We start from the raw sequence: 26,241 nt of genomic DNA, 5'->3' as shown, positions 1-26,241 counted from the left end.
TCAGCCAAGCAATCCTGCTTGCTGTACCCCACTCACTTCTGGCTCTGTCCCTTAACATTTCAGCAGCTCTCTAGTGTTCCTTCTGTCCACACGGTGTGACTAAAGCCTCTGATCCAGAGCAGCACGATTAACTTTCTGACAACAGCATATGTATGCCATGAAACCCTGCGAGAGGAAACAAGAGCAGAGGACTGTCTGGCCCTTTCAAGTTAAGCCTTAGACAAAGGAATCGATAAAGACGCAGTACCCATGTACGGTGGAATATTATTCAGTCACGAAAAAGAATGAGGTTTTTTAAAAAGAAAGAAAAAATACCATTTGCGGCAACATGAATGGACCTAGAGATGATGGCACTAACGGGAGTAGGTCAGAGAAAGACAAATATGTGATATCACTTATATGTGGAATCTATAAAAAAGAGACAGAAGAACTTGTTGATACAAGAGAAACAGACTCACAGATTTCAAAACCAATGTCATGGTAACCATAGGTGAAACCATTGTGGAGAGGGAAGAACTGTGAGGGTGGGAAGACCATAGACACATTACTGTACAAAATAGACAGCTCAGGAAAATCTATTCCATAGTTTGTGCCAACTTACATGGGGAAAAGAATAGATACGTGTATATGCAGGACTGATTCACTCTGCTGTACACCTGAAACTAATGCACCATGGTAAGTCACAATACTCCAGTAAAATCAAATTTTAAAAAGTGAAGCCTGAGAAATACATGTTTCGTAGCAGCCTGGCCATCTCAGTGCTTCCCCAGCTGAGGGTGGCCACGCTCGGGTACATCTGCTTTTGCTTTGTCTCTGTGGCAGTTCTGAGGGTGAAAACCGCACCAGCGAAAGCCAGATGCTCCTGACGGACAGTTTACAGGCCACCGCCTGGGACCTGACGTGCGCAACGAACCACTTAACAGTCTCAGAAACCAAACTGATCCGCCCCATGGACTCTTCTTCCCCCAGCTGTCTTGCCTGTTTCCTCTGTCTCTACCACCTTCGTTCTCAAGACAGGCAAACATAGCGTAGTGTGCCAGGAAAAGGCCAGCTGTGAGCGCGTTAGGTACCAGCAGCTCACAGAGAGAATTTTATGGGGCTGTAAAATTCTCCAGGACAACTGCCATTCACGATTTCAACTGGTTCCAGCCGTCAATGCTGCTTTTAGTGGCCTCGGTGCTTGTATTCCGGAGAGAGAGAGCCCCCTACTCTCCTGTCATGTGCTGGAAGGAAAACTCTCCAGGTCCATTTATATTTATATAATATTTACGAGGGATTTGAATATAAAGCTTTGATGAACAGAAAATGGATCCTATGGCATATGTGGAAAGATTAATGAAAGGCCAGCTGTATTAGCAAGCAGAAGTTTACCGCATTGCTGGGAATGTCTTAATGTCACATTTTCATTAAGGAAATAATCATGAGTATATCACGGTTTGCAATTTGGTGGCATTGGGGGGGCATTCATTATTTAGAGCGGCAATCACATCTGTGCCGCTTTTTCTCCAGTTCCTAGGGATTTATCTGACATTAGAAATGGAAAAACCAGACTGTCGACTCCCTTTATTTAAATAAGCATGCACAAAAATAAATACGCAAGCGAATGCCCTTTCCTAGAGGGGAATAGCTCTCATAATTAATCATCATTAAGCGTATCTCCTGCACCCTCGGCCCCGAGTGGTCACTCCGCATGAATATTCCACCTTGTTTTATTTTTCATGGTACATTGTGATTAAAAAACAAATCTCTGCCTTTTTTCTTTTCGACCTTCAATGACTTTCAAGCAACTTCACTTGACAACCTCTTCTGCCTCATGATCTTCTTTCTCTTCCTCTGGTACTGCTCCCTGTCCAAAAGCCTGGACCCCAAAACATCTAATTCTTGACCACAAAATACTATCCCGTCATCGTCAAACCCTAACTCCGAAGACCTCTGCACAGATTTCCTGCACACTCCGTGTGACCTGACTTCTCAGTCCGCTCCTCCGGCCTTCATGGGCTGCTCCCGGGATGGACTCGACCAGCCGCGACGACAATTCCTCCCTGACCACCGTCTTCAGTTCCTTCACCCACCTACCCTTCCTCCTTGCACCTGCCCTTCCAATTCCTTACCTCTTGGGCCATCTGCTTCCTGTGTTCCTCTCCCCAGACCACGGGTCGCTTTTGAAAAAGAGCACACCGTCACATCGGTAGGTGTGGCACCATGGTCCCAAAGCTTGAGGACTGTGGGGCCACCCAGCAACTCCTTGGCCTGAGCTGGTGAATCTTCTCCTTCGTTCTACACAAGGGCCACTTCGCTATTCCATCCCTGTATCAGAACCCCTTCTCCCATCCTTCACTGGCTGCTCTCAGGATATGAGCTGTCCTCTTACGTCACAGGAAAGCAGAGGCCACCAGCCGGCATCGCCTCAGCAATCTCCTCTTCCTTGCCGTCATGAACCTACCCGGTCCCGCTGCTCCCGACCGCGTTCCCCGAGGTGGCTGAGGACGAGACGCCCCCTTTCGGGGTATCGGCTGTCTCTTTTCCCAGTCAGATACATTGGGCCTCCCCATGCCTGTCCTTCCATGTTTTAACCCTGTTTTCGACAGCCCCTGCCTCTCAACCTGCAAAATGCACTCGTCCCTTTCTAACGAATAAAAACCATCCTTCAAAAGTCGACGTCTTCCTCTAAACAATCCCCGCATTCTCGCATCATCTTCTGGCCAAATTCTAGAAAGAATCATCCATAGACACAATCTCTATTTCTCTACCGCACGTCCACTTCTCCTTCCGCCTAGAGCCATCCCCGTCCTTCAGCCGCTTTCCTGAGACTCTTCTTCACATCCGCCAAGGGCCTCGTTACTGACCCGCCCAGGGACGTTTCTCAGTGCTAATCTCACGGGCCTTGCTGCACTCATTGTCACGGCCGGTAGCAGCCCCCCTTCCCAACCTCGCCCCCAGATTCTGTAACAATACTCTCTCCTCGTCCTCCTCCAAGCTGATGGTCCTTGTGGGTTTCCTCTGCCGCCGCCTGCCCTGTCAGTGTCCCCAGGGTTTGGTATTAGCCTCTCATTCCCTACTCTGCCTCTTCTCCTGGCCTGTGCTGCTCACTGGCAGAATCCACCCCTACTCTCACCGCCACATGGTTCATTTCCAGATCTGAGTCCCCAGGTCAGAGCTCCTGGCAGGGACCCAGATCCTGGCCGCCTAGTACCTGTCTCAACTCGGACTTTTTTTCGTTCAACAGGTTTGAAACTTAGGATGCCTTTCTACCTCCTTTCCGCCTCCTAAATTTCTGGTTTCGTTAATGCCCTCCCCATCTACCCAATCCCCCAAATTAGAACCTTGACCCACGATGCCTGAATGTATTCCCCACTCCACTGGGTGTCAATGTTCTTACAATTCTACATCACGGGTATCTGAAACCCTTTTCTCTCAACCATTACTTAGTTCATCAGATACTACGCATCCTCATGAACTGGTTCTCACTGGCCTCCAGTCCCTGAATTCGAGGCTCAGCTCTCTCCCTCACATGCGACACAATGACCTTACTAGCTCGACCTTACGCTGCTCCTCGAGGCTCCATACTCACATAGCCAGATGCCTACCCCATGTCACCATGTGAATGTCTCAAAGGCGTCCCGGAGCCAAGAATCCGGGTGGAACTTAGGAGGCCAGTACGCTCGCGGGCTCCATCACTTTCTAGCCATTGGCCTTGACCCTCCTTCTGCATCACCCATAGCCAACCCACGACCAGGTGATTTCCGTACTACCTCCCAATTCTTTCTCTTTTTTTATTTTTTATTGCGGTAAAGGATGTGTCGCATAAAAGCTACCATCTTCGCCATTCGGAGGCTCCGTGGCGAGTCCCTTCACATTGCCGTGCAATCCATCTCCAGACGTTTTCATCTTGCAAAACTGAAGCCTGGTACCCATGAAGCAGTAACTCCCCATTCCGCATTCCACCGGCACCGGAACAGCCTGTCCTCTTTCCATCTCTAGGACTTTGACAACCCCAGGTACCTCGTATAAAGGGAATCACATAACATCTGTCCTTTGGGGGCTGCCTCATTTCACTCAGCACTTTATCTTCAAGACGCATCCACACTGCTGCATGTGTCAGAACTTCTTTTAAGACTGAATAATATTCCGCTGTATGTACACTATATTTTGAACGATCCATTCAGCCACTGATGGATGCTTGGGTTGCTTCCAGCTTTGGGCTACTGAGAATAATGCTGCCATGAACATGGGTGCACAAACATCTGTGAGTCCTGGTTTTAGTTCTTTGGGGTATATACCTAGAAGTGGAATTATTGGATCATTCAGTAGTTCTAGCTTTAATTTTTTTGAGAAACTGCTATGCTGTTTCCCACAGTGGCTGCACCATTTAACGATCCCACTAGCAGTACACAGGGTTCCAATATCTTCACATCCTTACGACACTGAAGAGTCTTTGGTTCTTCGATAGGCATCAGGTGAATCTCTTCATTCCTAAATCCATTTTTTCCATCTCCCCTGCCACAAGCCTGGGTGAAGCAATCCCATGCAAAGTCATACTTCTGGATCCACTCTAGGCATCCTTCAGTCCACTGCCTACACTCCAGAGAGAGCAATCCTTTCAAATACAAATGCGACTATGTCACCTGCCGAATTAGATCCTTCAAAGGTTTTTTGTTGTTGCTCTCAGGATCGAGATAAAAATTCTGGTCATCGTCCACACGCATCTATTTCGTGCCCACCTCTCCAACCTCGCGGCAGGTCACTCTCCCTCGCTTTCAGCTCTCCAGCCACACGGGCCTCCGTTACTTCTGCAGTGGATGCAGAGTGTTAGGAGTTCGAAGAGACTGACGAGAGTCTCGAGCAGAGTTGGTGCCCACTGCCCTGCGCTGAATTCCTGCCGTGGACTTGGGACAGCTCGTCCAAGCAGCTGCCCTCCAGCCCCGCAAAAGGAGACACTGATGCAATGAGAACTTTCTCAAATGTTAGGAGAAGATGTTAGCAGTATTTACTGCATTTTCTAAGATTACCAAAATATAAAAGCATTGACTTTAGGGGGTGAGCGTGAGAAAACAAAGCAGCAGAATCAACAGAAACCCAGTCTTCTTGTACAGTAACTTACTCGAATTTAATGAAACCCATTAGGCAAGACAGACCCACACTAGTTTTGGAGTTCCCGTCGTGGCTCAGTGGAAATGAATCTGACTAGTATCCACGAGGATGCAGGTTCGATCCCTGGCCTCACTCAGTGGGTTAAGGATCTGGCTGTGAGCTGTGGTGTAGGTCACAGACACGACTTCAGTCTGGTGTGGCTGTGGCTGTGGCGTAGGCCAGCAGCTACAGCTCCAATTCGACCCCTAGCCCGGGTACCTCCATATGCTGAGGGTTCGGCCCTAAAAAGACAAAAAAAAAAAAAAAAAAAAAAAGAAAGAAAGAAAAGAAAGAAAAGAAATGCACTAGTTTCTGGAGATATGGAGTGCCATTAAAGTCAAACAAATGAAGGCTGTCCTTCTGAATAACTGTGCATTCGTCCTAGGCTGTAAGCTTCTATTTCTCATTTTCAATCCACTTGTCCTTTACATGAATGTGAAGAAAAGCGATTTTATTCCGTGCTATCTTAAACAACCGCACTTGGAACCCTCTAAGCCTGGATTCTTTCCTACAAGATCCCTGCCCCCCGCACCTAGGGCATTTTATAGGACTGCATGGCTGGAACCTGGACCCTGGGGCCTCCTTTAGACTGTGACACCAACACTGCCAACAGCAAGGTACAGGCGAGTGTGCACAGAAGACAGAAAAGGATGACCTCGGCCAGATAGAATGTGCATGAACACCTCCTCCGGGGACGGCAGGCCCTGAAACGTATGCAGAAAGAGCAAGATTTCTTTTTTTCCCTCCCCAATAAGGAACAGAGGTGCCACAGCTCAGACATGTGACAAGGCGGCCGGCTGGAGAAGGGTCCTTTCTGTACCGAGTTCAGCATCTTTTCCCAAAGGCATTGCCCTACTCCCACCACACACTCATGTACACCAAGGACAACAGACGCCCGGGGCCAGCTCAGCCTTAGGGAGGGCAGTGGGGTTTGACTGAGCCCTGCCAGAGCTCCCCGAGCAGACGAGATGCCAAAAACTGCAGGGAGAAGGGTGTGTGGAAATAGCACGTTCAGGAGCTCTCCTCTGCAGGGAGACAAGCCTCTGCAGAAAGGGAAAGAGAAACACTTGCTATTTTTAGTGGCAGAGAAAAATATTTACTGTGCTCAATCACTGAGTCTATTGAAGGCAATTTATGTGCATTAAAATATAAGCTCATCATTCAAAATTGTAATGAGCGACATCGCAACTACGCACGCAGATGTGACTGCACAGACGCCTGCCGGATCTGGAGGAATCCAAACATTCCCTGCCTTGGCGGGGGGAGCTCCCTGCCACTTACAGCTGTGTGGAGTCTTTAGTCAGCATCCTTCAGCTTATCGCACACCACCTGCTGTTCATTTCCAATGGGCAAACGCGGGTGGACACAGCAGCACTGTGGCCTGTTTGAGTGCTGGGCCATTTGAGTGCAGCGTGGGGCGCGGGGGGCACACTGCAGTACACAACCTGCCATTCATTTCATCGTGTTTAATCAGTTATGCACTCGAGGTGTCTCCATTAGATCCTCCTGGAAAGAAAGACGAAGTCACTCTCCAATAAGCAGGTGAAGCTCAACTGCTTTGCAGCCGACGTGTCCGTAAATTCCAGACAAACACACCACAGGTAATGTTTTTCAAAGTTCCACATTGGCCATGGAATCTGGGGTTGGGTCTGCTCTTCTGCAGGCGTCATTACTAAAGGCTCTCTTCTCCAAGGAGACAGGAAGTCCACCACAGCTGACCGGGCAGAAAATGGTACCGAGTGTCTCCAGATGCTCCCCGCGTCCCTTGGGAGCACGATCGCCCTGGGCTGAACCACTGACTCAGTGGGGCGGATGGAACTTTTTAGAATTTTTTCTACTTCTTGACATGGGAGTTCTTTTGCCCGGGCTCACAGCATAGCTAACGGATTTGCACAGAAGTGCAGCATTAGTGGTTTCCTTTCTGTCACTTTAGTCCTCAGCTGACCCATCCCATCCCATCCAACCTTGCTCCTCACTTCACTTGTAGTTTTTACAGACACAGAACTGCGCCGAAGCCCTGAAAACACAGAAGTAAGTACAAAATACAGCCCTTTCTCTAAAGGAGTTAGGAATTTGGAGAGAGAAGCAGACTTTTAAATAAACAGACACAAAGAAGTCCAAATGTCCTGCAAAACTGGCTATATTATCATTCTTCCATTTTCGTTCACTTTGGTCCCTCACCTCATTTATATTAGATGACTTATGACTCTGTCTCACCCTGGGCTTGAGTAAGAAATTTTGAACAGGGAGTTCCCACTGTGGTGCAGTGGGTTAAGAATCTGACTGCAGCGGCTCAGGCCCATCGTCCATGCATCCATCTATGATTTTATCTGTCAGCATAAGGGAAGGGAACAGTCACGGATATCCATGCAAACTTCACATGTGTAGTCACCTGGAATTTTGATGCACCTGCCTTTTGCACAGCTGTGGTCTCCTCAGGCACATGCAAATGAAAAGCAACGTGCAGAAATCCATGAAGGAGGAGAAAGAGATCAGATTTTAACATTTTCATATTCATTTTGCCTTTTTATTTCATCTATGGATGTGATAAAGGATCATAAACTTGGCTATTGATGGTGAAACCTGCTCTATAGTCTATATATAAAGATCTGGCAAAAAAAAAAAAAAAAAACCCTTTTAATCTTAATAACACTGCCAATTACAAAGAACTACTATTCCTAATGACTACGACCTCACAATTAGCAAGTGGAAAAAAGACCCATAAACTCTAACCCCTCCCTAATTTCCAGAAAGAGTAACTTATCGATATTGGATTTTATGAATTTGGAGTTTAGTACCCTGCTTCCAGCCCCAGCCCCGTAGAAAGAGAATGTTCCACAGGACAGTGGCCTCAGTGTCTCCAGATGCTGTAATAAAATCCAAAGGTCACTGCTGTCTCACTGTATTTTCCCTCCGCTGCCTTTCGCGTAGCTCTGCACACTCTCTTCTGTGAACTTTTGCGGTGTGAACACTCTCCTGGCTTGCTTATTCCCTTCCTGGCCTCTACGCTTTAGTCTGCTTGGCCATCTCCTCCTAATCCTCAGGTCGGTTCTGAATATCAGAACTCTGTGGGCACGCCTGGATCTCTTCCGTCCACTATCTCCACCTTTTCCCTAGGTGATTTCGCGAGTTTAAATAATGGACATTGAGCTTGACTTCCCAGATTGATACTCTGTCTAGGTAGAAATTCCAGGACCATTGCTAGTGACTGGTTCAGGGATGGGCAGGCCTAAGCCAGTGTGGACCAATAAGGTACAAGCAAAGAGTTGCTGGGGTCTCCTGGGCAAAAAGCCTTTTCTATTCATAAGAGAGAGCCATAGTTAGCCGATCGGTGTCTATCTGTGTCTGTCTGTAGCTCTCTTCCCTTTCACATATGAATGAGGAAACCCATAGCTCTGATACAAAACCAACTTTGGGATACAGAAGACATTGTGCAGAACACTAGAGAAGGAAATAGTTGAGTCTTTGAAGACATCATTGAATTGCTGGATAAACCAAACCAGAAGCCTGATGTACATCTGAGCTTCCTCTTGAAACACAGCAGGACTCTATGGGGCCTTCCCAGAACAGAACCCCCCCACATAGCCTCCACCTGCCTCTGGTCTGGAGAAAAACTTTGGTCAATGAGTAAATTTAATCAGACAAGTGAGAAACTGCAAAAGCAAAGGAAAGTAGTCAAAAACACCAAGTGATAATAACATAACCACTAAGCAAAGTCAAGGATGTTTCGTTCCTCCTCGAGGGCTACGGATAAATATTCTGGGCCACACCCCGTGAGCTGTTCTGTAGATACCGAAACCCCACCAAGTGGAAGATGTTAACCACAGGAGGACCAGTCTGCAGCCATGACATAAGCTTCCACAACTCCAAGAACTGGCCCCAAAGAAGTGGGAACAAACTAACCCTGGAACTGAAGACCAACTGCCCTTAAAACAAGACAATCGAGGTGATGATGCTGATGAGACACCACGTGACCAACCTCATGGCTGTCTAAGCTGACGTGTGCTCTGCATGGAGCCCCTCCCTCTGCCTGTGTGCCCCGAAAAACTCCCCTTTAAAAGCTCTGGCCCCCTGATTGGCAGGAGGAGTTGGATTTTGGACATGAGTCCACCTTCTCCTCCAGTTGCTGGCCTCTGGAATAAAGCAAACTCTCCTCTCCTACCAATACCAGCCTCTCAAGTATTGGCTTTCGAGGGGCAAGCAGCCAGATCTGGGTTTGGGAGCACTCTTAGGTGTCATCACCATTTAACCTAGTTGGATTTGGGCTTCCTGTCACTTGCAGCAGGAACTACTGTAATTGATACAATCACCTACGTACAGGTAACTCGGCAACATTTAGCTCAGCTCTTACCTGCTCCTGATAACCCAGATTCATACAGAATGGCCTACTTGATATCGCTACCTGGACATGTAGTATCATTCAAAACCTTATCCAAAATAGAGCTCCTGACTGTCCCTTTCCCTCCCAAATCTGCTCTCACCTGGGCTTTCCCAAACCGGAAATGTAAATGTCACCTGTGCTTGGGCCAAACCGGAAGGAGTTGTTTTGAATTGCCTTTTCCCCAGACCCCACATCTAATCTATCCACCAGTTATGCTTCCCTCCTGCCTACGAAAATAAAACCCACAAACTTTCCTTAAGCCCTTTAATTTTCTCCTCTTCACTCCCAACCCCGAAGCCAAACAACCACCTTCTCTCACCTGGACTCCTGCATTGGCTTCCTACTGCCTCTCTAGTCCCTCCTATAATCGCCTCAGAGAAGCCAGAGGAATCACGTCAACGGGAAAATGAGATCATTTGCTTTCCTGCTCCAAGTCCTCAATGACTGCTGACCAAACGGACAATCAGACTTAATTCTTCACTTTTGCCTGAAAGGCCCTCGGTATGCTGCCCGCTGACTAGCTCTCCAACCCCCGCACCGCCTGCGTGCAAGGCCTTGCTGCGCCTCCTGCACCAGCCCGGAGCCCAGCTCGCCCCCACCTCAGGGTGGTGCGGTTGCTTTTCTCTCAGCCAGGAACTCGCATTCTCACGAATCTTCACGTGGCGTCTCTCTCATGATTTACGTCTCCAATCAAATAACCCCCCTCAGGGAGCCCTGCACTGGCCAACCCAGTCCCCACCCAGCTTTTGGGCCTCACTCTCTCACGCACTGGCTCATCTGCGCAGCTCTGCTTAGCTGACCACAAGCCTCCTGAGGACAGACACCCCGTCAGTCTTACCCACTGCTGTGTCTCCACAGCCTAGAAACGTGCCGGCTGCACGGGAGTCAGTAGAGAAATATTTATTAACGTGGTTGAGTGCATGGATGGGTGGATCTAGGGGTGAAATACACGCTGGTGTTATTAACCACCTAATTTTCCTCAAAAGACAGTCACAACGGCCATTGCAGGAGAGCACACACAGGGAAGCCAGGCTCTCTGAACGTGAAGAACCCCCGTGCCTGCATTCGCCGGGGATGTTGAGCAAGACACATAAACTCCTTGTACCTGTTCTCTTGTATGTGAAATGAGTTAATACTAGCGTCTGCTTCAAAGGATTACTGTGAGAATGAACTGGAATAATACGAGAAAAGGGCTTAGAGCAAGGTCTGGCCCGTATCAGCACCATGTAAGTTTGACTATCATCTGGCGTTATTATAATTATTTCAGAGCACCTCTCTAGAAAAGGGGCAAAGGAGCAGGCAGCCCAATTCAGCCCTCCACCTGCTTAGAAATTAGGTGTTATGGGAACACAGCCACACTGTGCTTAGAGAGAAGGATGACTCTTTATAGTCATGTTTCACTGAATTAAAAAAAAGCAAATAGTCTTTAACATCTGGACCCTAGTTTGCTCTCTTGAATCTCCAGTTGGCTGATGCTATGTAAAGCGAAGGGCAAAGCTGTAACTTCCCAAGGCGAGGCCAGCTGCTCTGCCTGCAAAGAGACTGACGAGGAAGTCACATGACCATGGAGAAACACGCTAATGGTTGTGCTAACTTTCCCAGTAATCCCCTTTTTTAACTGATGGACAGAATCTCAGTAATTACTTATGGTCCACTGTGGAACGACCCATAAAGAAGGGTTTGTAAAGAATCTCTTGAGCTTAAAAATGAAATGGCTGTGCAAATATTGATTAATCAAACCTTTCAACATCAACATCCAAGCTACGCCTTCAATTTCTTGAGACAAGCACTGCAGGCTTTGGCTTATGCAGAAAACAATTCAGTCTTAACCCCTTTCTCCTTTGCCTGCCTCTATGATGGAGACTGGAAAACAAAACAAACAAAATAATCTCCTAGCATCTCTTTTAATGAGAGATATTTACACATCACAGCTCTGGACAAAACGACGGAAATAGAAATCTGTTGGCATCACCTTTCCGATGTTTATCCTCTTTTTGCCTTGAATATGGACATCGCATCTGAAACTGCCACAACCGTCTTGTGTATTTCTGCTATCTCTGGCTCAACATCGCTACTTTTAAAGTAGAGTTAAGGCGCTCACACTTAATTAGTACCCTGAGAAATCCTCTTTCCACAGGCATAAAGCTGTGAGGAACACGTACGGGGTGATTCGGGGGTGGGTAGGGCTTACTGCCACAATTTAAATCAATTCTGCACATGGAGATTTCTGCTCCTTCCCGACTTGTTCAAGAGCTGGGAAAGTTTATTAAAAATTTGAAGGAGTAAAATTCTTATCCTTGAGCAGCAGCTCTGGTGGGCTTGGCTTACCTCGCTAAGGTTCTCCAATCAGGTGGCAGGGATGTAAAAAGGCCAAGAACTTTTTCTAAGTGTCACTAATTACGATTCTTTTAAATAGCAACTTCTTGAGAGTCTATACAGATTCTTTCTAAGTTGACAAATGTGACAGTGACTTGTCAAAATGACGAATTAGTCCTTTTTCCCTTCCAAATAGATCATATTTTCTTTTCCTTTTTTTTTTATTAAAGTATAATTGATTTATAACATTGCACCAATTTCAGCTGTACAGCAAAGTGACCCAGCCACACACACACACACACACTCTTCTTCTCATGTTTTCTCAGGAGATGCCAACTATTCCATTTAGAATGGACAGGCAATGAGGTTCGACTGCACAGCACAGGGAACTCCATCCAATCTCTTGGGAGAGAACATATTTTCTTAACATGCAGCTTTTCATTTTTTTTCACCAGGCATTTACTGTGTGTCTGCTATGTGATAGATACCGTGCTAGGCAAGGTCAGCCCTATTACTCCTGCCAGCTTTTCATGGTCATTCCAAGTTGAGTGTTTATAAAACTATGCCTAGTTCCTGAAATGAAAAAGAGAAACGCCCTCTAGGATATGCCTGAGATCTATGAGAACTCAATCCTCTCCCCGCTGTTGAACTACTATCATGCCATATGCCTTTGGGGAGTGTCGCTGGGGCCCGTGGGCATTACAGCCACCATCAAGACAAGAGAAAAAGATGCCTGTGTCTGCTTTTGCGCTGAGAGGAGGAAAAACTAGACTCCATACCAAAGTCCTATGATGAGACCCAAATCTAAGGAAAAACTATTTCCATGTGTGGAGGATAGAAAAGCATCACAGACTGAGGTGGTTTGAGGGAGTTTTTGAAAAGAGACACAATTTACTCCTTTTCCCTGGCTCTTGAGAAGTTATAAAATCTTATTTTTTTTAATTTTTATTTTTTAGGGCCATACCCGCAGCATATGGAGGTTCCCAGGCCAGGGGTCAAATCAGAGCTGCCGCTGTCGGCCTGCCCCACAGCCACAGCAACGCCGGATCCTTAACCCACTGAGCAAGGCCAGGGACCGAACCTGCATCCTCATGGATGCCAGTCCGATTCGTTTCCCCTGAGCCACAACAGGCGCCCTGTAAGATCTTAGAAATGTCTTGGAGTTGAAACTATGCATAGACTTTCTCCACTAGGAAGAGGCCTCTCCTCAAAGGCCCACCGACGGACCTGGGTCGGAACACTAATTTGAAATGACATCATGCACAGGAACCACCGGAAAGGCCTGGGCAGTTCTCTGGCCGGGGGCTCTGCACGTGCTGCTTGACGGAAACGCTGCCCATCGCGGGCCCGCAGCTCCCGCGGCCGCTTTAGAAAGGTGGTCCCAGGCCCCCCACTTGCAACCCCTTGGCCTGGAGCCGGGTGATGATCGCGATGAGATGGTCCCACTTCTTTTCTTTTCAATTTAAAACCACCCTCTCGACCACCCACCACTGGCAGCACAGAGAGGCAGAAAGTGTCCCCCGCAGAGGTTTCGCCCTCCCCGCTGAGATGCTCAGGAGCCTGGGACACTTCCTAAAGAGGCTTATGCCACAGCTTTGCCCTGAAAAAGCTAGGACCTCTGTTCAGCCTACTAGTGACGTTCATCTCTCAGGGGATGCTGTTCTCGTGGCCTCCGCACAAAACCGCTACGAAAAGGTCACCCAGGCCTGAAGGCGCCTGCCCGCTGTCTCATGGCTCCTCTGCTGGCTCAGAGCCTTGCGGACGCCAGGCTGGTTCACCCAGAGCAGGAGCTTCTGTTCCCTCAAGGTGATGTAACTGCTTGACGTCCAGGGCCTTTGTTCCGCCAGCCTGCGTTTCTAAAGCGACGCCAAGGGCGGCAGAGCAAACCTTTCCGTCAACATCAGCCCTTCACCTGGACCTGCTGGAAGCTGCCTTGAGAAGCCGAGACCTTTTTCCTTCCTGCAGGGTTTCCCTCTGGCTAGGAAGGGGCGTGACATCCTAGAGGCGCAGTAACCCACCAGAGCTGCTAACGACAGCGAGCCTTTCACAGCAGAGCATCAGCGTGCAAAGTCTTGATGGCCTTACCAAAAAGAGTCACGCCATTTCTTTCCTCCAGGACACTCGTCCTCAGGACAAAGCTCTCTGGGGTAGCTTTTCTCCACCAAGTCAGAGAAATGAGTAATGAAAAGGGATTTTTTCCGGAAAAGAAATTTTGAACCATCATCTAACTACACACTGCACTACATGTCCACCTGAGTGCTAAATGCACATTCATTTGTTTGTGCAAATAGCATCACCCGTTTTGTTTCCTTCTAAGTCATGCAGCGATAAGTTACGGGGGCTAAGAAACTGCTGTCTTCCATTAGCAAATGCCTTGATTTTTTTTTTTCTATTTGCTTTGAACAAAAGTGGCATAGTTAAAAAAAAAAAATTTGGATGATGCTCCATGGTGCTGTTCCCAACAGAATGAAAACAGCCTATTCACATGGAGCCTGGAAGAAAACCTACATAATACCTGAAGGGGCTGTTCACTGAGGCAGGAGAAAAAAATTTAGCAGATGTGAATTCTTTCTATCAAATTGTTCAGGCTAATTATTCTCTACCTTTGAAGAAGTGCAAAGGTCAAAAGGCTAATATGTAGCTTAATCAGGAAATTATGTAAATTAGCCCAAATCAAACACATCACATAACCCCCATAATCAGTAAAATACGTAGTTCACTAGCAAATCAAGTGAGGCTTCCAGCTCTTTGATCAGCGAAAAAAAAGAAAGAGGAAGAAAACCCAGAACATTGGCAGAGGTTACATCTCAGGCAACACTGGTTTTAAAATGTCAATAACAAAATAAAAATAGCCTTGGAAAAGGGGCATGAACTCAAGAAACCGAGGGAGAGGATGTGCAGAATTGCTAGAATGTGAGAGCTATGAAGGCAGGTGCTGAGCTCCTGGATGTGTCCCTACCACTTAGAACAGTATCTGTTCTGTTAGATACTTAGAACCCCCCTCAGTATACAATGGTGAATGAATATTGAATTAATTGCTGGATGAAAAACGGCATGAGCAAAACATGACAATGTAAGTTTTGAAATAAAAAAAAGGTAATAGTTTTGACTTGCATTTCTTTAATAATTAGCCATGTAATGTTTCCCTTACATGTTCCCAGATAGAAACATAGTATATATAAGAAATGACTTTTGTGGAGCTCCCATCGTGGCGCAGTGGTTAACAAACCCTACTAGGAACCATAAGGTTGCAGGTTCGATCCCTGGCCTCACTCAGCAGGTTAAGGATCCGGCATTGCCAGGAGCTGTGTGTAGGTCGCAGATGTGGCTCAGATCCCTCGTGGCTGAGGCTGTGGTGTAGTACAGCTCCGATTAGACCCTTAGCCTGGCAACCTCCATATGCTGCAGGTGTGGCCCTAGAAATGGCAAAAAGACCAAAAAAAAAAAAAGGAGTTCCCGTCGTGGCGCAGTGGTTAACGTATCCGACTAGGAACCATGAGGTTGCAGTTTCGAGCCCTGCCCTTGCTCAGTGGGTTAAGGATCCGGCGTTGCCGTGAGCTGTGGTGTAGGTTGCAGACGCGGCTCGGATCCCGCGTTGCTGTGGCTCTGGCGTAGGCCGGTGGCTACATCTCCGATTAGACCCCTAGCCTGGGAACCTCCATGTGCCGCGGGAGCGGCCCAAGAAATAGCAAAAAAACAAACAAAAAAAAAAGGAAATAACTTTTGTTATATAGTTAGTCCTCTCCATATTCCAGAATAATTGAAGGCAGTTTACAATCCTGCAATGCTATGATAAAAAACAGATTACTATTTAAAAATAAATAAATAAAGATGGGTGAGGAAGTGGAGGCAGAGGGAGAACGAGGGGAGGAGGAGGAAGCGAGGATGAAGTTAGGACACAGACGCGAACGCTGAGGTTTGTGTGCTTGGTCCTTAGTCTCCTTCTTCCTGAGCCTTCTTCTCGTGACCAAGACAAATAGGAAAACCCAACAATTTCATTTTGCAGCCAAGAGACAAAGCAGTTAAACTCGTCAGGAAAAGCATTCTTGGAACGGAGAGAAAAGAATCCCTGCCACTGAGCCCCACGCTAAGGACAGCACAGCCTGTCACATTCTCAGCAGCGTCTTTCCGGGAAACGCAATGACCAATGTGACAGTGGCTTCTTCAGACGTCTCGCAACACGAGGGCTTTTGCCACCAGAGAGAAATTCCGTGAAGCAACGGGGGTGGGGGTGATGAGAGCAGCAAATGATGAGGTCCAGTCACTAAGATCAGTGCTTTACTCCAGAAACTGATACAGCGTGTTCAGAGGCGTGAAAGGCCACAAACCCTTCAGACATTCCCACCAGAGCTGTTTTAGGAGATCTGGTGCGAACTAAGCGATGCGTGTTCAAGATTCTATTCTCTGATCAGCATTTGGTGCTGCCAGATCCTGATGAATAAAGGGTCATAGGCAGGAAGCCGTACAAAATAAAACAGGTATTAGGAATTTGAAGCAGAATATTAAGACAAGCACGGGGCCCTTGCTGAGGTGGAGGCCCTGTGATTGCACAAGGTCCCACCCCTGGGAAGCCAGCGCTGCCCACAAGCTTCACCAACCAGTCAGGTTACTCTACCGCGTGTGCCTGGATGGCTTGGAAAGAGTCAGCTTCCCTTCTACTAAGGTTCTCCCAGTCTAACTCACAGATGAGTCAACAATCATGACAGCCAGAGTTCAAGGTCAGAAGCCTGGACACTTATAGAATTAGATGTTACACAATAACGCGCTTGACCATTAAATATATACACACACACGCATGTAAAGCCCCTGTAAAATGTTTGCCCTTGAAGGATGAACCCGCCTTGCACACATTCCAAGATGAACTGCTTACACACGTACCCCGGTAGCCAGAAAAATGCTTTCCTGACCAGAGTTCATCATAATCCAGTTCATATCAGAAGAGCCCAACCTTTCATGACGACTCTGTTCGTGAGGTGCTTCCTTCTGGCAACGAGCAGAGGGCCAGGCTCACTGCTCCTCGGAGGCCGTCTCAGGTTAAGGTTAGAGCCACTGCGCGGCTAAGGAAAAGGGGCAGGATCTCCATCTCTTACTCCCTTTAAAGAGAGGGGGTGCCGCCAGCACACTCGAAACGGGAGCCAAGTCACTGAGGCAGAGGTTCAAAGGAAGAACCACGGCGAGGCTTCGGCTTTTACCCATGTAGAAATCGCACCCTCACTCTCTCTCCTCTCAAGCCTTCTTTAAAAAGGGATAAATCCCACCCCAAGAGGAGGGATGTGTGTGGATGAGTGACTGACTTACTTGCTGTACAAGAGAAATTATCACAACCTTGTAACTCAACCATACTTCAGTAAAACGATTTTTACATTTGGAAACTATGATGTCAATTTTCAATCACACCCTAAAATAGATAAAACAGCTGATGAATTTTCATGTTCTCAAAACAGCTTCCACAGCGAGAGTCATCCTGCCGTTCTTTCTCCTCTGGCTGGAGTATTATCAGAAGACCTTTCAGACATCACAGCCTCCTACCCGAATATACGGAAATATATTACACAGAAGAGGGAGCTGCTGGTGTTTCTAGTTAAAGGCTTTTAAATGTTTGGACCTCGTGTTAATTTGCTAGAGCTGCCATAACCAAGTACCAGAGACTGGGTGGCTTAAACAAGCCGTTTAAATGTTGTCGCCATTCTGCAGGCTCCGTGTCCAAGTTCAAGCTGTTGGCGGGTTGCTTTCTTCGGCGGAGGTCTCTCTGCTCGGCCAGCTCGATGGCCATCGTCCCTCTGGGTGAACCTGTGTTCTGATGTCCTCTCCGTATGAGGACATGAGTCGTGTTGGAATCAGACCCACCCTGTGACCCATTTTACTCTAATTACTCCCTTAAAAGGTCCTCTGTCTGATACAGCAGAACTTTGTAAGTGGAGACTCTTCCCCTCCCGAGGACCAGCCTACCTGCTCTACCAGCCACCTGACGTTTGTTAAAAGGCTGTGTGATGACGATGATGGTGATGCATTATTATTACCCCAGGAAGCATGTATACATCTTAGAATACAAGGCACATTACATGTTTCTTAAACGAAGAAATTTTTTTTTTAACTGTCTAAGTATAGGAAACCCAGAGGCAGGGCACACTCTGGGTGATTCACCAACTCGAAGACTGCATTGAAGACTCAAACTGTTTTGTCCTCTTGCTCTGCCCCTCTGCGTGGCCCTCATCCTCAGGCCACTAGCAATATGGCTGCCTTGACTCCAGACAACACAGGTAGACACAACGGTGTGCAGAGGGCACTGTGTCTCCTTCTAAGAATCTCCAGAGGATTCCCCCCAGGGCTCACTGACCAGAACTGGGTAACACATCTGTTCCTAAACAGACCCCAGGTAAGGGGAACGGAATTACCATGACCGGCTGGGGTGGAATGGGGGCCGGGCGGTCACTGCAAATGATCACTGCCTGTGCCCTGGGAATTGCTCAGTGGACCAGGTTTGGACATGAGACCTGAGAATAACCAATCCGTAGGCAGGCCGAGCCACTGAGATGCTCGTTCTCAAAAATCTGAACTAAGGCACATATGGCCTAAGGGAGTTGGGAGCTAGCTCGCGCTGCTGTCAGAATGCTACACTCATCCTCTTTGAACGCAAGCTGCTGAGGTCCTCAGAGCCAGATTTCACCTCTTTCGGAAACTGGTTGCTCAGTTTTTCTTTGATTTCCGTTAGACTCCTTATAATAAACCCTCTTTACTTAAGCTAATAAATAGGTATAATTCCCTGCAAATAAAGTGCTGGGTTTAAGAGGCCTGACTGGAAAGTGAAATCCTAGAGTCCAAACACCTTGTGGTCACATGACGGCATAGCTTCTGCTTGAACTTCAGAGTCAGTGTGACCAACCTGCTGGTGTGCCCGAGAGTGAGGGGTTTCCTGGGACCCTGGACTGTCAGTGCTAAAATCTGGTACCCCAACTTCAATAACAGGGTCTATACCAAATTCATAAAGCCCCTCTCATAGCCAGTATTTCTTCTTAGAGTGTGAGAGAAGACCAACAAAACTATATACCTACAAATGACTTTACAGTCTTACTTTTGGATGTTACTGCAGTTTAAGATACAAGATATTGAAGCTAGGCTCAATCCAGGTCCCCGTGAGGCATAAAATTCACAGTGGTGGTTCAAAAGGCATTGAGAAAATAAGTCCAAAATGAGCTCCATCATCGCTGATACAGGGGAGCAGCCTTCCTAAATAAAATGCACCGTTATATTAAAGTCAAAAACATTCTCTGAGATTAAAAGAAACTTCCCTAAAGAGACCCATGACCGGAAAGCCTCCTTCCCCATAGGAAGAGTCATCCTAGGGTGGTCCAGGCTCTGGGGTGGAGAGGGGGGTGCAGGGTCAACGGACGAATAAAATAATCATGACTAGTAATACATTGCATTTCCTCACAAACCAGGATAAAAAGTCTCCTTCTTGCTGCCTTAAACAACCACAGGGATGAAAACATGACAACAGTAAGAGCAAGGGTAGTTATCCTGAGAAAGATCCTAAAAGTGTCATACACACAATGACAAGAAAATGGGATTCAACAAGCAGGGGCTCTTATGCCATATTTTCTCTCTGTCTTTAAGAATATACTCAGGGATGTGACAAAACAAAATTCATTCTCTTTCTTCACAAATACAGAAGGACATCTTATTTGTAGCTACTGCAGAAAAGGCACCAAGATAATGAAGAGCAAAACCAATTTCACCCGAGGCTGCGGGCAAACGAGTGGAATCCCATTAGACTCAGTAATAAGTCAGGGAAAAAGCCCAGGCCTTTCTTCTACCTGTCATCTTACATCAGAATTAGCATGGCATTCAAATTTCAAATCTATTTATGGACAGCAACTCTGATCGCATCAGGCCTTTCTTCCTCTCAAGAGTTCATACCCCCAAGGAACACACGTGCTCACTGATGTAATGTGATGCATTTTCATGGTCTTCCCCACCTAAAAATCCAACAGATTGGGTACCAAGAAATATTTGTTGGACAAACCTATGAAGGAAATGAAAAAAGGGGAAAGAAAGCACTAGTTGGATTAAAGAAGTTGCTAATATCAAGCCTGAAACTTGAGCGTCAAGCTTTCAAATGAAAATTAATAAGAAAGTATTTCTGCATGAAGATATAGGTAGCATATACATAAACACACACACTTCTGTCTCACCACTTTCCCAAAAGGATCTGAGCAACTTGGTAAAAGGAAGACAAAAATAAATTAATACACTAAGATTTTTAAGGAGAAACAGGAGAAGAAAAGTAAATACCCAAAATACAACAATGAATCAAGTGGTGGAGAGCGAGTGAAAAGACCAGCTACAACCTTCCTGAGCAACAAGACCGAGGAAGACGTGACAAATCACATGTCATTTTGATCTGAGAAGAGGAAACTCCCTGCTTTCCCAAGGGAGATAAAGCTTTTCCTAGAACCAACCTGATAGAAATTTCCCATGGAAGGGGGGAGCAGAGATCACTCAGTGACGTAACCAGCTCAGGGAGAACCAGAAACATACGAACATAACACCTGGTGAGGTTTACTCAGCAGTTAAAATAGTCACCTTACTTGCCAAGAAAAAACTGAGGTTCACATAGCTGGGTCCATAAATAAGTATACAGAACCAGAATTCCATAAAAGGGACACTCAATCTTGTGCAGACTTTGATAGATTTGTCCCTATAATATTAAAAATGTATAACAATAGCAAAAAGTAGCACAACTTAAACAAACACACTTGTGCACATATACTGTATACCTAATTTGGGGATAAGTCCTTTACCAATATTATCTCATTAGCATTTGCAACACCACCTAATGAGTACTTCAAATGTTTAGAAAGAACGTAAGAATAATGTCACGTCATGTGAGAAGACAATTGAGACTTAAAAAGGCAAAGACACTTTGCCCAAGAAACTTGTCACACAGCAAAGTCGGACTGAAACCTCAGGATTCCCTGACTCCAAACCATCACAGTTGTAAACTCTGTGCCTTCCTGCCTCTCTTATTAACGCAGTTATGCCTGAAACCCGCCCGTTTCTTTATGTAAACGGATGGACCAACAGACTCGAATACACACTCTTTTCAGAAGAAAGCTGGAATAAAGTTTTGAAAGTGTATCTAGAAAAGTGATGATTCTACAGCTGTGATGTTTTATAATTTAGTGTCCAAATTCGACTTCATAGCCATTTAGAGGACATCACACCTGAGACATTACTTGAAGCAACTTGTTGTGGATCAGAGCTTTCCAGTTTAGAATGAGCCTTGACACAATTTTGGAAATTAGAGATTTTCACCTAGAGAGCCACGCAGCTTATGAGATGAATCACTAAGCAAAAGGCTGATGACAAATCCATTCAGAAAACGATCCAGTGCCCATGTGAATTTAACCTTTTCTGCGGGAAGAAACAGACCTTCCCCGTGTCCTCCACATCACCTCTCACCAAGGGCATGTCCTAAAGCCACGGTCGTCTCCTGACTGCCATCGCCACGGGTCCTGAAAGCCAACTCTCCCATTGGGATTTGCTATGCTCAAGTCTGGGGATGTTTCCGTATCTCTAAAGTAATGAAACTATGCATAGTAAGACATAAACTCTATATTCATGATCGACTGCTGACTTTTTTCCAGCTTCACTGAGATACAATTGACATATAATACTGTGTAAGTTTCAGGTGTACTGTCAGTGGCCATGTGACTTGGTACAGCCGCTATGGAAACAGATGGAGGTTCCTCAGAAAACTAAGGAGAGAGTTACAATATCATCCAGAAATCCCACTCCTGGGCACATACCCAAAAGAAAGCCATGATTCAAAAAAATACTCCTAAGTTCAGAGTAGTGCTATTCACAAATGCCAGGACATGGAAACAACCTAAATGTCCATTGACAGAGGAGTGGATAAAGCAGATGCAGTATATATACACGATGGAATACTACTCAACCATAAAAAGAATGAAATGCTGCCACTGCAGCACCATGGATGCAAGTTTTGATTCTCTTACTAACTGAAGTCAGTCAGAAAGAGAAAGACACATACCACGTGATTACCACTTATACGTACAATCTAAAATGTGAACCCATCTGTGAAACAGAAACAGACTCACAGGCGTAGCGAACAGACTTGCGGTTGCCACGGGGAGGGTTTGGGGAGAGATGGAGTGGGAGGCTGGGCTTAGCAGGCGTAAAGCTATAATCGTGAAGGGGACATCGAGGTCCTGCTGCCGAGGACAGAGAACTATACTCAGTGCCCTAAGAGAAACCAGAATGCACATGTACGTAACTCTCTGACCAGTAACTCCCATTTCCCCCCAGCCTCCAACTCTGTCAACCTCTACTCTGCGCTCTGTTCCTCAGAGTTTGTCTTTCTGAGGTCACTCATAAGCGCCATCATATGATAGTTGGTTTTGTCCGACCTCACTTATCACGTCCTCGAGGTCCATCCGTGTTGCTGCAAATGGCAGGGTTTTCCTCTTTCTCAGGGCTGAGCAATATTCCCTTCGCTATGTAAACCACAACTGTTTTTATCATTCATACAAAAAAAAATGCTTAGTTTGTTTCCATGTCCTGGCTATTTTGAATAATGCTTCGGTGAATGGGGAGCTGGGGGAGCACAGATATTTCTTCAAGACCCCGATTTGCTTTCCTTTGGGCGTACACCCAGAAGTGGGATTGCTGGATCTCACGGCAGTTCTGGTTTTAATTTTTTGAGGAATCTCCATACTCTTTTCCACAGTGGCTGCACCAATTTGCTTTCTCATCAACAGTGGACAGGGCTTCCCGCTCTCCGCATCCTCACCAACACTTCCTTCTTGTTTTTTGATAATAGCTGTTCTAACCGTGTGAGGTGATAGAGCTCTCACTGTGGCTTTGACTTGCATTTCCCTGATGATGAGTGATTAGAGTTTGCTTTGCATTTCCTGAGGTCAGTCTTGTTCTTCTGAGCCTGCGGGCCATCTGTATACCTAAGCCGGCTCACCAGGCATCTGCCCAAGTTCACGATCGCTGCCACCGTCAGGAGTGTGCACAGAGAGAAGGCCACAGGGTGAGAGGGTGTGTGAGTGAGGTCCACCAAGCACTGGGGATGCCCATGGTCATTTGGGAGGATCCGTGGGCGAGGCATGTGCCAGCAGATGGTGACTGCTCTTCTTGAGGGAATCGAGGACATGCTTAGTAAGATCCACAAGCCTTTAATGCCTTGGAGGATCGCCCAGCCTCGGCCCACGCCCGTCATTCAGCTCAACGAGTCGGAACTCTGGGGGCAGCGGGGAGGAAGGTAGAGGGGTGGGGAATGGGTTCCTTTGGCAGAAACCTGAGCAGCTGGAAAAGCCGAGCACCCCGCTTCCACCCGAGAATAAAATCAGGGCCGAGAAGCCCTCTCTTGGCGTTGAAATGTGCTGTCCTGGAGGAGCGGGAAGGCTGATAACGTCAAATTGCGTTGCTTACCCCCTCCAGTGCAGCCGAACTCTTTTTGCTGTTGTTCCAATAAAAGCTGCTGGAACTTCAGGGCTGGAAACCCGGGCTTCCGCCAGGGCCCTCACGTCTGCGGGGCACAGGCTAAGACAGTGTGTCCCGGAGGCCGCCAGGCCGCAGCCAAGAGGGGCTGGAGCGGGCTCACGGGCTAGTGCGAGGTCCACGGCACAGAGCGGGGTCGGGCAGCCCGGACCAGGGGTGGGCTCCTCCCAGGATGCCTTGACGTTTGGTGCTGGGTCCCGCAGCTCCCGCAAGGTCACTTAGGTCCACGGACAGATGCCGGATTGTCGGCGTTGAGGGGAGCATACAAGGGACGTTTTATTCGGTCAGGCTGCTGATGTAAACGTCTAACTCTCACTCCATGTGCCGACCGGGTAAGTGAATAAGCCTATTTTTGGTTTTGGTTTGGATTCTCAACAATCTTTATTCATTGAAGAGTTAGGAGGACAAAGACTTTTTGATTAATTAATACAGAATAGTTCTGGCTTTGAAAATTCACAACACTTCATTATAAAACATGAGAGACAAGTTTCAGGGAAGGCAATTAGATTTAAGAAGGTCCTTACAAATGAAAGATACTTGAAGGAGGATGCGCCCGAGCTCTGTCTTCCTCCCTTCTCAGTGCCCTTCTGGGCAAAAGCAGGATGAGGCCGAGTTACGGTCAAGGTGAGCGTGAAGGGAACTCACGGCTGTGGATGCCACCTACAGCAGACCACGAAAGCTGCCGTTTTTCCACTTCCAACACGCTGTTCCCCGTGCTCATTCCGGTTTCCTGGGCAGAAAGTTGCTGGGGCTGCCAATCCTGAAACCCCTGCGACCACCAGCCTCCTACCCAGAAGTGGGCGGATGAACACAGCCAGTCACAGCACTGCATCCTCTCCGACCAATGACGAGCTGTGAGGCTGGCACGTGATCCTCAAGGGCCAATAGGAGTCCTCCTTGGACTAGGTTAGTAAGGGACATGTGGAGAAAGACGCCTTAACCCACTAGACAGAGAAGTATCACCCAATGAGCTGAGGGTTTCCAGGAGCCAACTTTTTTGTTACACAGAAGAAAAGGCAAGTATGCAGGAGGAAAGAATGACACCAACATGCAAAGTGGGACAGAAGTAAGAACATAAACACAGCATTGCTTGAGCCCTTGATTTACCCGTCTACCTGTGCCGCAGTCACCACCGGACGTAAGAGTCAGTAAGTCCCTGCTTTTATGAAGATGGGTGGATCTGGTGTTATTCTCGTATACAATATGGATTACATACATGAATGAGTCCAAAGAGGGCTAACTCCAAAGGAATCTGCCCCGAAGTTTTAGTGATAGTCCCACGGATTTGTCTCACAGCTTGAGCTCAAATACATGTTTATAAACTGACAAAAGCTTTGCTTCTATACTTACTAGGGACACAGAGTAAGTCTACATAGAATACAGAGATCAGAGGCTACACGTGCTTATACAGATATGTGGTTCTCCCTGGCTGTTACCCGGATCTTTTCATTCCTTCTCTGGTTCCTTCTGTGTAGGAGGAGTCGGAGCTCAGAAATCTAGGCTCTCTTAATTATGAAATATGAAGCCTCTACAAGATTTAAACCCTGAGCTACAAGCCTGGGTGTTTTCAGTGATGAGAGTACTGGCTATTAGATCTATTCCGCTTTGTGCATTGTCAGATGTGAAACTGTAACTGTGACCGCGGTGGTTAAATCCATGTGTCAGGTAGAAGGGCAGAGAGCATCCGCTGTGGATGGTGGAAATGACTGGAGGGCTGAGAATGACACAAAGTTCCACTTGACTTCATTATTAACTGTAGAACAAAAAGCCACACAAATTTAAAACTCTCCTGCTATTTCCTATGGCTACAAAGGCTGTCAACTGACACTAGAGCTAAACAAATACTGTTTTTAACAACATCGTTACTTTCAAATGCTGACAAGCATATAGGACAAAAGTTCTAACCCCTCGATAAACCTTAATGTTTTAAAATGATAAAATGATGATTCGCACATAGTAAAAATGCCACGCCGTTTAGGAAGATATAGGATGAGGTGTAAAATTCTGTCTCCTCCAGACCCCACACATTCTCTCCAAGTCTACCTATGAATCGTTTTCTATGCATCCTTCCAAAACAGAAAGTTAGAATTGGCTAGCGTATGGGTATCTGTGTGTATATCCTTTTTATCTATATAAACGAAGTGATTCACATTGTTTAGCATTTTTTCTTTTTACTTGGTTCTATGTCTCGGAGAACATTCACAGCAGCCCATGGATTTACTCCGTCCCTTTCTTTCCCCCAGTTTTATTGAGAAATAACCAACATATATCACCATATAGGTTTGACAAGCAGCATGACAGCTTGATTTACAGGTATTGTGAAATGATTATCCTAACAGGTTCAGTTAATATCCATTAACTCATACAGATACGATATAAAAAAGAAAGAAGAAAAAAATATTCTCCTTGCGATGAGAATTCCTGGATGTGGTACAGCAGTGTTGACACAGGGATGTACCTTACATCCCTAACACTTATTCATCTTATAACTGGAAGCGTGTATCTTTTGACCACTTCCCTCCAAATTTCATTCTTTTTAAACCACGACTTATTTAGCCCATCCTATTGATGTGCATGTAAGCTGTTTCATCCTAGGGTTTTCTGCGATTGCAAACAATGCTGACGCATGTGTGTATGAGATGTAAGTACAGACGTATGCACACGCACATACATATCACAAAGACATAGATGTCGCAACACAGATATATCGCAAATACGTGCTTACAGATATCATAACCATGATTCTTCCGTGTGGTAAAATCTGCCCTGCTACGTAACTCCCAGGGCAAATGCACAATTAATAAGGCCACCGTGAGCTCACGGTCCTTGGAATGAAGGTGGTACATCTTGCAAATGCCAAGAACTGCCATTAACCTCTTATCCTT

The 26,241-nt window shown here is 46.6% G+C and overlaps 1 protein-coding gene across 5 annotated transcripts in view; it reads right to left on the bottom strand.

Annotated features, from left to right (window-relative positions):
- RASGEF1B (RasGEF domain family member 1B) overlaps positions 1-26,241 on the bottom strand; it is a 699,030-nt gene that overhangs the window by 279,713 nt on the left and 393,076 nt on the right. The window lies entirely within an intron of this gene.

Source organism: Sus scrofa, chromosome 8, assembly GCF_000003025.6.
Source record: "Sus scrofa isolate TJ Tabasco breed Duroc chromosome 8, Sscrofa11.1, whole genome shotgun sequence".
Lineage (NCBI taxonomy): Eukaryota > Metazoa > Chordata > Mammalia > Artiodactyla > Suidae > Sus > Sus scrofa.
This window is presented reverse-complemented; position numbering and strand designations above follow the sequence as displayed.